Source organism: Gnatocerus cornutus, chromosome 4, assembly GCF_029298725.1.
Source record: "Gnatocerus cornutus isolate USDA-ARS CGAHR chromosome 4, icGnaCorn1.1, whole genome shotgun sequence".
Classification (NCBI taxonomy): Eukaryota; Metazoa; Arthropoda; class Insecta; order Coleoptera; family Tenebrionidae; genus Gnatocerus; species Gnatocerus cornutus.
Genome location: NC_142236.1, coordinates 10,113,683 through 10,124,937, shown reverse-complemented (window position 1 = coordinate 10,124,937; position 11,255 = coordinate 10,113,683).

Sequence of the window (11,255 nt, the reverse complement as noted above, 5' to 3'; positions counted from 1 at the left end):
ATCTACAAAATCATGACTTTTTACCAAGATTCAACAGCTGAATTGCAAGAAAACAGCAGAATTCTGCACGAAATCATCAAAATTCTTACAGAAAACTGCATATTTCGATGCAAAACAACGATTTCTCGCCGATTTTCGTTGTTTTCTGGCTTGAATTCGCAAAGAAGAGCATGAAATCTACAAAATCATTACTTTTTACCAAGATTCAACGGCTGAATTGCAAGAAAACAGCAAAATTCTCCACGAAATCATCAAAATTCCTCCAGAAAACTGCATATTTCGATGCAAAACGACGATTTCTCGCCGAGTTTCGTTGTTTTCTGGCTTGAATTCGCAAATAAGAACACGAAATCTACAAAATCATGACTTTTTACCAAGATTCAACGGCTGAATTGCAAGCAAACAGCAGAATTCTGCACGAAATCATCAAAATTCTTACAGAAAACTGCATATTTCGATGCAAAACAACGATTTCTCGCCGATTTTCGTTGTTTTCTGGCTTGAATTCGCAAAGAAGAGCATGAAATCTACAAAATCATTACTTTTTACCAAGATTCAACGGCTGAATTGCAAGAAAACAGCAGAATTCTGCACGAAATCATCAAAATTCTTAGAGAAAACCGCATATTTCGATGCAAAACGACGATTTCTCGCCAATTTTCGTTGTTTTCTGGCTTGAATTCGCAAAGAAGAGCACGAAATCTACAAAATCATGACTTTTTACCAAGATTCAACGGCTGAATTGCAAGAAAACAGCAGAATTCTGCACGAAATCGTCAAAATTCTTACAGAAAACCGCATATTTCGATGCAAAACGACGATTTCTCGCCGATTTTCGTTGTTTTCTGGCTTGAATTCGCAAAGAAGAGCACGAAATCTAAAAAATCATCACTTTTTACCTAGATTCAACGGCTGAATTGCAAGAAAACAGCAGAATTCTGCATGAAATCATCAAAATTCTTAGAGAAAACCGCATATTTCGATGCAAAACGACGATTTCTCGCTGATTTTCGTTGTTTTCTATCTTGAATTCGCAAAGAAGAGCACGAAATCTGCAAAATCATGACTTTTTACCCAGATTCAACGGCTGAATTGCAAGAAAACCGCAGAATTCTGCACGAAATCATCAAAATTCTTACAGAAAACCGCATATTTCGATGCAAAACGACGATTTCTCGCCGATTTTCGTTGTTTTCTGGCTTGAATTCGCAAAGAAGGGCATGAAATCTACAAAATCATGACTTTTTACCAAGATTCAACGGCTGAATTGCAAGCAAACAGCAGAATTCTGCACGAAATCATCAAAATTCTTACAGAAAACCGCATATTTCGATGCAAAACGACGATTTCTCGCCGATTTTCGTTGTTTTCTAGCTTGAATTCGCAAAGAAGAGCACGAAATTTACAAAATCATCACTTTTTACCAAAATTCAACAGCTGAATTGCAAGAAAACAGCAGAATTCTGCACGAAATCATCAAAATTCTTACAGAAAACCGCATATTTCGAAGCAAAACGACGATTTCTCGCCGATTTTCGTTGTTTTCTGGCTTGAATTCGCAAAGAAGAGCACGAAATCTGCAAAATCATGACTTTTTACCAAGATTCAACGGCTGAATTGCAAGAAAACCGCAGAATTCTGCACGAAATCATCAAAATTCTTACAGAAAACCGCATATTTCGATGCAAAACGACGATTTCTCGCCGATTTTCGTTGTTTTCTGGCTTGAATTCGCAAAGAAGAGCATGAAATCTACAAAATCATGACTTTTTACCAAGATTCAACGGCTGAATTGCAAGCAAACAGCAGAATTCTGCACGAAATCATCAAAATTCTTACAGAAAACCGCATATTTCGATGCAAAACGACGATTTCTCGCCGATTTTTGTTGTTTTCTAGCTTGAATTCGCAAAGAAGAACACGAAATCTACAAAATCATGACTTTTTACCAAGATTCAACAGCTGAATTGCAAGAAAACAGCAGAATTCTGCACGAAATCATCAAAATTCTTACAGAAAACTGCATATTTCGATGCAAAACAACGATTTCTCGCCGATTTTCGTTGTTTTCTGGCTTGAATTCGCAAAGAAGAGCATGAAATCTACAAAATCATTACTTTTTACCAAGATTCAACGGCTGAATTGCAAGAAAACAGCAGAATTCTGCACGAAATCATCAAAATTCTTAGAGAAAACCGCATATTTCGATGCAAAACGACGATTTCTCGCCAATTTTCGTTGTTTTCTGGCTTGAATTCGCAAAGAAGAGCACGAAATCTACAAAATCATGACTTTTTACCAAGATTCAACGGCTGAATTGCAAGAAAACAGCAGAATTCTGCACGAAATCGTCAAAATTCTTACAGAAAACCGCATATTTCGATGCAAAACGACGATTTCTCGCCGAGTTTCGTTGTTTTCTGGCTTGAATTCGCAAATAAGAACACGAAATCTACAAAACCATGACTTTTAACCAAGATTCAACGGCTGAATTGCAAGCAAACAGCAGAATTCTGCACGAAATCATCAAAATTCTTACAGAAAACCGCATATTGCGATGCAAAACGACGATTTCTCGCCGATTTTCGTTGTTTTCTGGCTTGAATTCGCAAAGAAGAGCACGAAATCTACAAAATCAACACTTTTTACCAAGATTCAACGGCAGAATTGCAAGAAAACAGCAGAATTCTGCACGAAATCATCAAAATTCTTAGAGAAAACCGCATATTTCGATGCAAAACAACGATTTCTCGCCGATTTTCGTTGTTTTCGGGCTTGAATTCGCAAAGAAGAGCACGAAATCTACAAAATCATCACTTTTTACCAAGATTCAACGGCTGAATTGCAAGAAAACAGCAGAATTCTGCACGAAATCATCAAAATTCTTACAGAGAACCGCATATTTCGATGCAAAACGACGATTTCTCGCCGATTTTTGTTGTTTTCTGGCTTGAATTCGCAAAGAAGAGCACGAAATCTACAAAATCATCACTTTTTACCAAGATTCAACGGCTGAATTGCAAGAAAACAGCAGAATTCTGCACGAAATCATCAAAATTCTTACAGAAAACCGCATATTTCGATGCAAAACGACGATTTCTCGCCGATTTTCGTTGTTTTCTGGCTTGAATTCGCAAAGAAGAGCACGAAATCTACAAAATCATCACATTTTACCAAGATTCAACGGCTGAATTGCAAGAAAACAGCAGAATTCTGCACGAAATCATCAAAATTCTTACAGAAAACCACATATTTCGATGCAGAACGACGATTTCTCGCCGAATTTCGTTGTTTTCTGGCTTGAATTCGCAAAGAAGAGCACGGAATCTACAAAATTATGACTTTTTACCAAGATTCAACGGCTGAATTGCAAGAAAACAGCAGAATTCTGCACAAAATCATCAAAATTCTTACAGAAAACCGCATATTTCGATGCATAACGACGATTTCTCGCCGATTTTTGTTGTTTTCTGGCTTGAATTCGCAAAGAAGAGCACGAAATCTACAAAATCATCACTTTTTACCAAGATTCAACGGCTGAATTGCAAGAAAACAGCAGAATTCTGCACGAAATCATCAAAATTCTTACAGAAAACCGCATATTTCGATGCAAAACGACGATTTCTCGCCGATTTTCGTTGTTTTCTGGCTTGAATTCGCAAAGAAGAGCACGAAATCTACAAAATCATCACTTTTTACCAAGATTCAACGGCTGAATTGCAAGAAAACAGCAGAATTCTGCACGAAATCATCAAAATTCTTACAGAAAACCACATATTTCGATGCAGAACGACGATTTCTCGCCGAATTTCGTTGTTTTCTGGCTTGAATTCGCAAAGAAGAGCACGAAATCTACAAAATTATGACTTTTTACCAAGATTCAACGGCTGAATTGCAAGAAAACAGCAGAATTCTGCACGAAATCATCAAAATTCTTACAGAAAACCGCATATTTCGATGCATAACGACGATTTCTCGCCGATTTTTGTTGTTTTCTGGCTTGAATTCGCAAAGAAGAGCACGAAATCTACAAAATTATGACTTTTTACCAAGATTCAACGGCTGAATTGCAAGAAAACAGCAGAATTCTGCACGAAATCATCAAAATTCTTACAGAAAACCGCATATTTCGATGCAAAACGACGATTTCTCGCCGATTTTCGTTGTTTTCTATCTTGAATTCGCAAAGAAGAGCACGAAATCTGCAAAATCATGACTTTTTACCAAGATTCAACGGTTGAATTGCAAGAAAACCGCTGAATTCTGCACGAAATCATCAAAATTCTTACAGAAAACCGCATATTTCGATGCAAAACGAAGATTTCTCGCCGATTTTCGTTGTTTTCTGGCTTGAATTCGCAAAGAAGAGCACGAAATCTACAAAATCATCACTTTTTACCAAGATTCAACGGCTGAATTTCAAGAAAACAGCAGAATTCTGCACGAAATCATCAAAATTCTTAGAGAAAACCGCATATTTCGATGCAAAACGACGATTTCTCGCCGATTTTTGTTGTTTTCTGGCTTGAATTCGCAAAGAAGAGCACGAAATCTACAAAATCATCACTTTTTACCAAGATTCAACGGCTGAATTGCAAGAAAACAGAAGAATTCTGCACGCAATCATCAAAATTCTTACAGAAAACCGCATATTTCGATGCAAAACGACGATTTCTCGCCGATTTTCGTTGTTTTCTGGCTTGAATTCGCAAAGAAGAGCACGAAATCTACAAAATCATCACTTTTTACCAAGATTCAACGGCTGAATTGCAAGAAAACAGCAGAATTCTGCACGAAATCATCAAAATTCTTACAGAAAACCGCATATTTCGATGCAAAACGTCGATTTCTCGCCGATTTTCGTTGTTTTCTGGCTTGAATTCGCAAAGAAGAGCACGAAATCTACAAAATCATCACTTTTTACCAAGACTCAACGGCTGAATTGCAAGAAAACAGCAGAATTCTGCACGAAATCATCAAAATTCTTACAGAAAACCGCATATTTCGATGCAAAACGTCGATTTCTCGCCGATTTTCGTTGTTTTCTGGCTTGAATTCGCAAAGAAGAGCACGAAATCTACAAAATCATCACTTTTTACCAAGATTCAACGGCTGAATTGCAAGAAAACAGCAGAATTCTGCACGAAATCATCAAAATTCTGACAGAAAACCGCATATTTCGATGCAAAACGTCGATTTCTCGCCGATTTTCGTTGTTTTCTGGCTTGAATTCGCAAAGAAGAGCACGAAATCTACAAAATCATTACTTTTTACCAAGATTCAACGGCTGAATTGCAAGAAAACAGCAGAATTCTGCACGAAATCATCAAAATTCTTACAGAAAACCACATATTTCGATGCAGAACGACGATTTCTCGCCGAATTTCGTTGTTTTCTGGCTTGAATTCGCAAAGAAGAGCACGAAATCTACAAAATTATGACTTTTTACCAAGATTCAACGGCTGAATTGCAAGAAAACAGCAGAATTCTGCACGAAATCATCAAAATTCTTACAGAGAACCGCATATTTCGATGCAAAGTGACGATTTCTCGCCGATTTTCGTTGTTTTCTGGCTTGAATTCGCAAAGAAGAGCACGAAATCTACAAAATCATCACTTTTTACCAAGATTCAACGGCTGAATTGCAAGAAAACAGCAGAATTCTGCACGAAATCATCAAAATTCTTAGAGAAAACCGCATATTTCGATGCAAAACGACGATTTCTCGCTGATTTTCGTTGTTTTCTATCTTGAATTCGCAAAGAAGAGCACGAAATCTACAAAATCATCACTTTTTACCAAGATTCAACGGCTGAATTGCAAGAAAACAGCAGAATTCTGCATGAAATCATCAAAATTCTTAGAGAAAACCGCATATTTCGATTCAAAACGACGATTTCTCGCCTATTTTCGTTGTTTTGTAACGTGACAATTTCGAGTTAAAAAGGAAGGTGTTAGAAAGGGTTGATTTTCGTGACCTTTTGACGCCTGTAATTTATTGGTTGCCTATGTTAGTGTAGCCGCATGGCGAGTTTCATTGTCCGTTACGGATTCTGCTCAATTATGTTAATAGTTACCAGTTTGATAGGTACCAGTTCGGAGGTGACTGGAGGAATACGTTTGAGCCTCAGAATTTTAGCTGGAGGACTGCTACAAGTTCCTCGGGGTTGTCTAGGTTGCAACTCTTAATTTTCATCCTTGCTTCAACTTTTCTAATTTCTATTTTCTTCCTTTTCACAACCACGTTAGCCTGCTTGGTGTTGATCGTGTCGTGGGTCGTTCTTCTTTTTGACCGCAACATCAACGGTGCTACTCTTGCTAATTTTTTTTCCTTCTTGCGATTGTTTATTTTGTTCATAGTGTGCGATGAGGTCTACGATTGATTGATGAATAATTTTCCAGCTGTTTACTTACTGTTGGCTTCGTTTTGCTACTCTTTACGATCACTTTCATTCTTTGTTTTGATACAAATAACCCCAAATTTTCACCTGTCAAGGGGTCACCTTCTCAATGACGAAATGTGACGTAGAGCCGAAGAAGCGATAGCAGCCATTCTGGTTCCGTAGTTCTCTTGCGTTTTAGATCTCGAGGCGTACGGTGCTCCAGAGTGTTTCGGTATTTTGGAATTTTGAGTGTGACTTAGTGGCCTTCTTGGTTTGATTGATGCATTGGTATTTGGATTGGGTCACTAAGGTTCCTGGAGGCAACCGGAATTCGTCGGGTCTCGAGATTGAGTAAATCCACCACGACGTGAACCACGTGGAAAACTTTAAGGCCGCTTTCCATCGTAGTAAGTAAAGTATTCCAGTGTATTCATCTTCCTAAGGGTATTTTCCAACCTAGGGCCTTCTATTTTGTTCTAGTCTGTTCTATTCGGTGCTGTTCTCTGTTTCGTTTTTTTTTCCTCCCCTTTTGGTTGGGAGTGCGAACTGGAAGTTCGAAACTGGATGACCGTTTTGACCGAGCCGTACAACCTCTTCCCTTTTGGATTCTAGAAGGCTCACCACTCGGGAGCACCTAAAGGAGAGTCGGTAGGAGGAGCTGTTGGGGCGCCTGTAGGAGTCAAGGTCAGATCGTTTTATCCACGTTTTTGTTCGAGTCATCGTATCAACGCCATCGTGTCATCGTTCTGTTAACTTGTTTTCTGTAGGAGTTTACGGCTTCACCGTAACCGTCCTTGTTAATTGTTACTTGTAATTAGTAGTTGGAAGATTACAGCTTCACTGTAATCAACCGTTTTACATTTAGTCGTTTTTTTTTTGTTTTTTTTATTATTTGTACAGACGTTCTTGTAAGTCGGGACCCGGTAATTGCGAGTTTGTACGATCGAATTGTTGCGCGGATTTTCGGTGTGCCGTCGGCTTGCGCAAGCGTTCGGTCTACCGCGAATCGTCGTAAATCTAACAGCAACGATTGCCGGTGTAAAGACGACGTCTTTGTTTTTCCTGTATTTTTTTGTTTAGGTTTTACTAGTGTGTTTTTAAATATATTTGTTCCTGGTTAGTTTTCTCTTCGTTTTTTTTTTTCGTTCGGGTAAGCTACACCGAGTACCTTGGATCCGGGTACTCGCAAGTCGTAGCCGGAGGATCCTGGCGCCCTCAAGATTGTCGGGTCGGTGAGTTTAGCGAACCCACCCAGACTGAGCTACCGGCGTAATTTTGTCACCAGCCGGCCCGAGCGACTTTTGTCGGTCAGTGTGTTTTTTTTTTTGCTTTTTGCCGTTTTGTGTGTTTTTTTTGCGTGACATATTATAAAACTCTTTTTAAATACTATTTTCTAATTTGGTGTACCTAGTAACAGAGCGTTAATAGCTTCATTACCGTGTAAACGCCAAAATAGTGGATTAAATAGGCAATTTAGAGACAATAACTTATAAATAAACTTTATGTCTTACCGTTTAATTATTGGCTCTTTATGGCTCGGATTTGCGGTACGTTAGAGGTACAATTACGCCCTAGGGCATTAAGGTGTCATAGCAACTTCACAACAAACAGCGACTGGCTACGAATTGACTTGCTTTATTTGCCCGCCCTATTCAAATTGCATTTAAACTTAATTATCATCAAACAGTCAAATTCAAAAGGTACCTGAATAAATAAACTGGTTGTTATGTTTTTTTTGTCTTTAATTCTCCGTTTTGCGGCTGTAACACATTCAGGCCTTGCAGTTCGCTGCGTTGCATAACCATGCTCCACTGTGCGCGCCTGTTTTTTTGAGGTTATGTCAAATGGGTTATTCACGTTTTGTTCTGTTTCGTAATCTTTATCGTATAAATCTTTAGATTTTGTTGGCAATAAACTTTCAGTGGCTTTTGCAGCGTTTTCAACAATTTTAGATGGAATTTTACCAGCCATCTTGATACAGTTTTAATTGTTTAGTAAAGCGTTCTAAGATTAATTTCATTGACATGACACTAGATTATTTTAATAACAATAATAAAAATAATGCTAATAATATAGTTCCTAGTAATTAACGAATTAACTAATAATAATTATAGCTATTAAGACAACTAGTGTTATATACAGAGTTTAAAAATCGAGTTCGTAGTTAAAATCCGAGTGAGCGGAGCGAGCGAGGATTTTATAGAACGAGATTTTTTAACTATAAAACACGAGTTGTCTTCAAGATTTTTTCTAACACTAATGCTTGTTTTATGAAAAATCTTCTTTGATTAAAAAATTCTTAGTTGTAGCAAAATGTGTCAAAGTATGGTAAAGGGTGCGGTGGTAGGTTTCCTATAGTAACAGTAAACAAATTGTGAAAAAAACAATTTGCATCGGTTAAAATGTGCGAGAGTGTTCCTCAAAAAATGAAGGAAAAAGGTAAGAAATTACGGGGCAATTTGTTACCTGCAAAATCAAAACCCGCCTACGAGAAAGTGTATCATTCATTTCATGACTGGAAAAATAAGAATGGCATCACGGAAGTAACGGAAGATGTCATTTTGGCATTCCTGGATATGAGGGTAAGTGCGTAAATAGAAATGGAACATTTTTGAAAAACTAACACATTTACTTTTTAGTCGCAAAAGTTGTCACCAGCCTCATTGTGGCCAGAGTATTCCATGCTCAAGGCTACACTAAAAGCCAAAGACAACATACAAATTGACAAGTTTGGTGCTGTTATTCCTTTCTTAAAAAATTTAAATGTTGGTTATCGCAGTAAAAAGTCTTGACACAAGAGGAAATTAGAACATTTTTACAACAAGCGGATGAAGGGGAATATTTATTTGTCAAAGTAAGGAATAAATTATACTTAGACATAAATTTTATGAAATTTTTCAGGTTGCACTGATCTTCGGAGTTGCTGGAGCCTGTAGAAAAGCCGAATTGGCCGCTATGGAATTCACTGACGTAAATGATTGTGGTGACACAATAAATGTCATTATTCCGGATTCTAAAACCCATAAGGAACGACGATTCACTAGAAAATCCATCGAGTTACACTGGGCATTGATTTCGCCGCACTTCGGCAACTCTTTTTGTTAATGCTGGTTAGTAGTCAGTTTATTATTCAGAACATATAATAAAATTTACAATGTAGGGGGAGATATTAGGTCCTTGAAGAGACATGGAGGATGGGAATCTGCAAAAGTAGCAGAATCTTATATTGAAGAGTCGCTGGGAGAAAGATTAAAGATAGCTAGACAAGTTTTTGGGAATGGAACATCTAATACTACGAGCGCCATTGGGAATGAAGCAGTCGAAGTAGAAGAATATGCTCGAAGAGAGTTAAAGAATGAAACGGCTATTACAAGAGCAACTGTGAATGAATTATTTGCAGAAGAAGCTGAAAACACATTAACGATGTTACGGGAGAAATGTGCTAGTTCTAACAACGTCGGTCAAAATTTCAATTACTGTACATTTAACTTTTATGAAAAATGTTAGCAAAATGAATAAAGTGAATTTTTGAATCGTATTTTATAACTCTATAAGATACGTTGCCATTGACGACGTACTTTATAAAAAAAAGCGTATTTTAAGAGCAATATAAAGGGTGAGTTCTTATGCACCATAGAAACAGTATAACATATTAGTGTTAGAAAAAATTATTAATCAACTGCAATAGTATTTTGTGGTTTCAATTATCGCAAATAAACGGCGTAGAAATCAGAAATTGTATATAAAGCCATTAGTAATTAAAATGATTAAATCTTTAAGCTAACACAAAACGACATGTAAAGTATTTTTTATAAAGTCTTTATGTAGATTCAAGAACAGAAATTGGTATTTGTGGAGAAATTTTTTATTTTTGAAAAATTAAAATTTATTGGTAAGACATAAAACGTTGTATGTACCACGGGCATAACTTGATGTTTATGTATCTCGGGCAACTTACAAAGTCTCGGGCCCAAGGCCCTCGACCTTGTAATCTTGTTGCCCTTGAACATAAACATCCACATTATGCCCTTAATACATAAATAACTATAAAAGCACTTGTATTGAAAAGTGTTTTAATACGTGTTTTATAAAACTTGTTTTTTAATATAAGTACTACTTGCTAGTTTGATGCTTTAAAAGTCTCATTAAAGCACTATTTTGAGAGATGAAGTGCGTGTCAGTGCTATAAGGAGACGCTGTAAACTTTGGAAACAATCGAAGAATAATGCGTTAATTACGCTCTTAACGCAACAAAATAAAAAATCGTTTATTATTATTTTTTATTAAGGTCCGGTAAAATGACGTAAAAATAAATAAAACAATAATGGAAATTAGTTAGAAGCATTGAACGAGCAGAAAACCAATTTCGCCGTTTGGTGTATTATTTATCTGCTTTTAACTATTGTCTGCTGCTGGTTGTACTGTTGACATTCTGTGTTTACGAGGCATAATATTATCCTTGCAACATGCAATGTGGAAAATGGAACCGTTAAGTGACAACAGATGGTATTTTTGAATTAACAACTACATTAAAGTTACGTGTTTATTAAATGTCTCCAGTTCGGAGCGGGAGAATCACTTTGGGCTCTTTATTACAGGTCTGTATCTGATTTATTTCTTTGAGGGGTCATTATTTGAAGAGGAGAGTCAGACGACGCTACGTTACTACGTTACTATTAATCAAATTTATTAAGTTGTTAGCACTGCCAAGAGGCCAAGGGAGATACGACTAGTGGTCAAGGGGCAATGAAGAAGCTTGACGTTATTCACACATTTTTTCCAATATTCAACTTGTCTTCGTACTTTTCAGTGAGATTTTTTTATCAATTCTTAATATTTTTTCGACTCTAATCTCTTAAGATTTTGTCAACT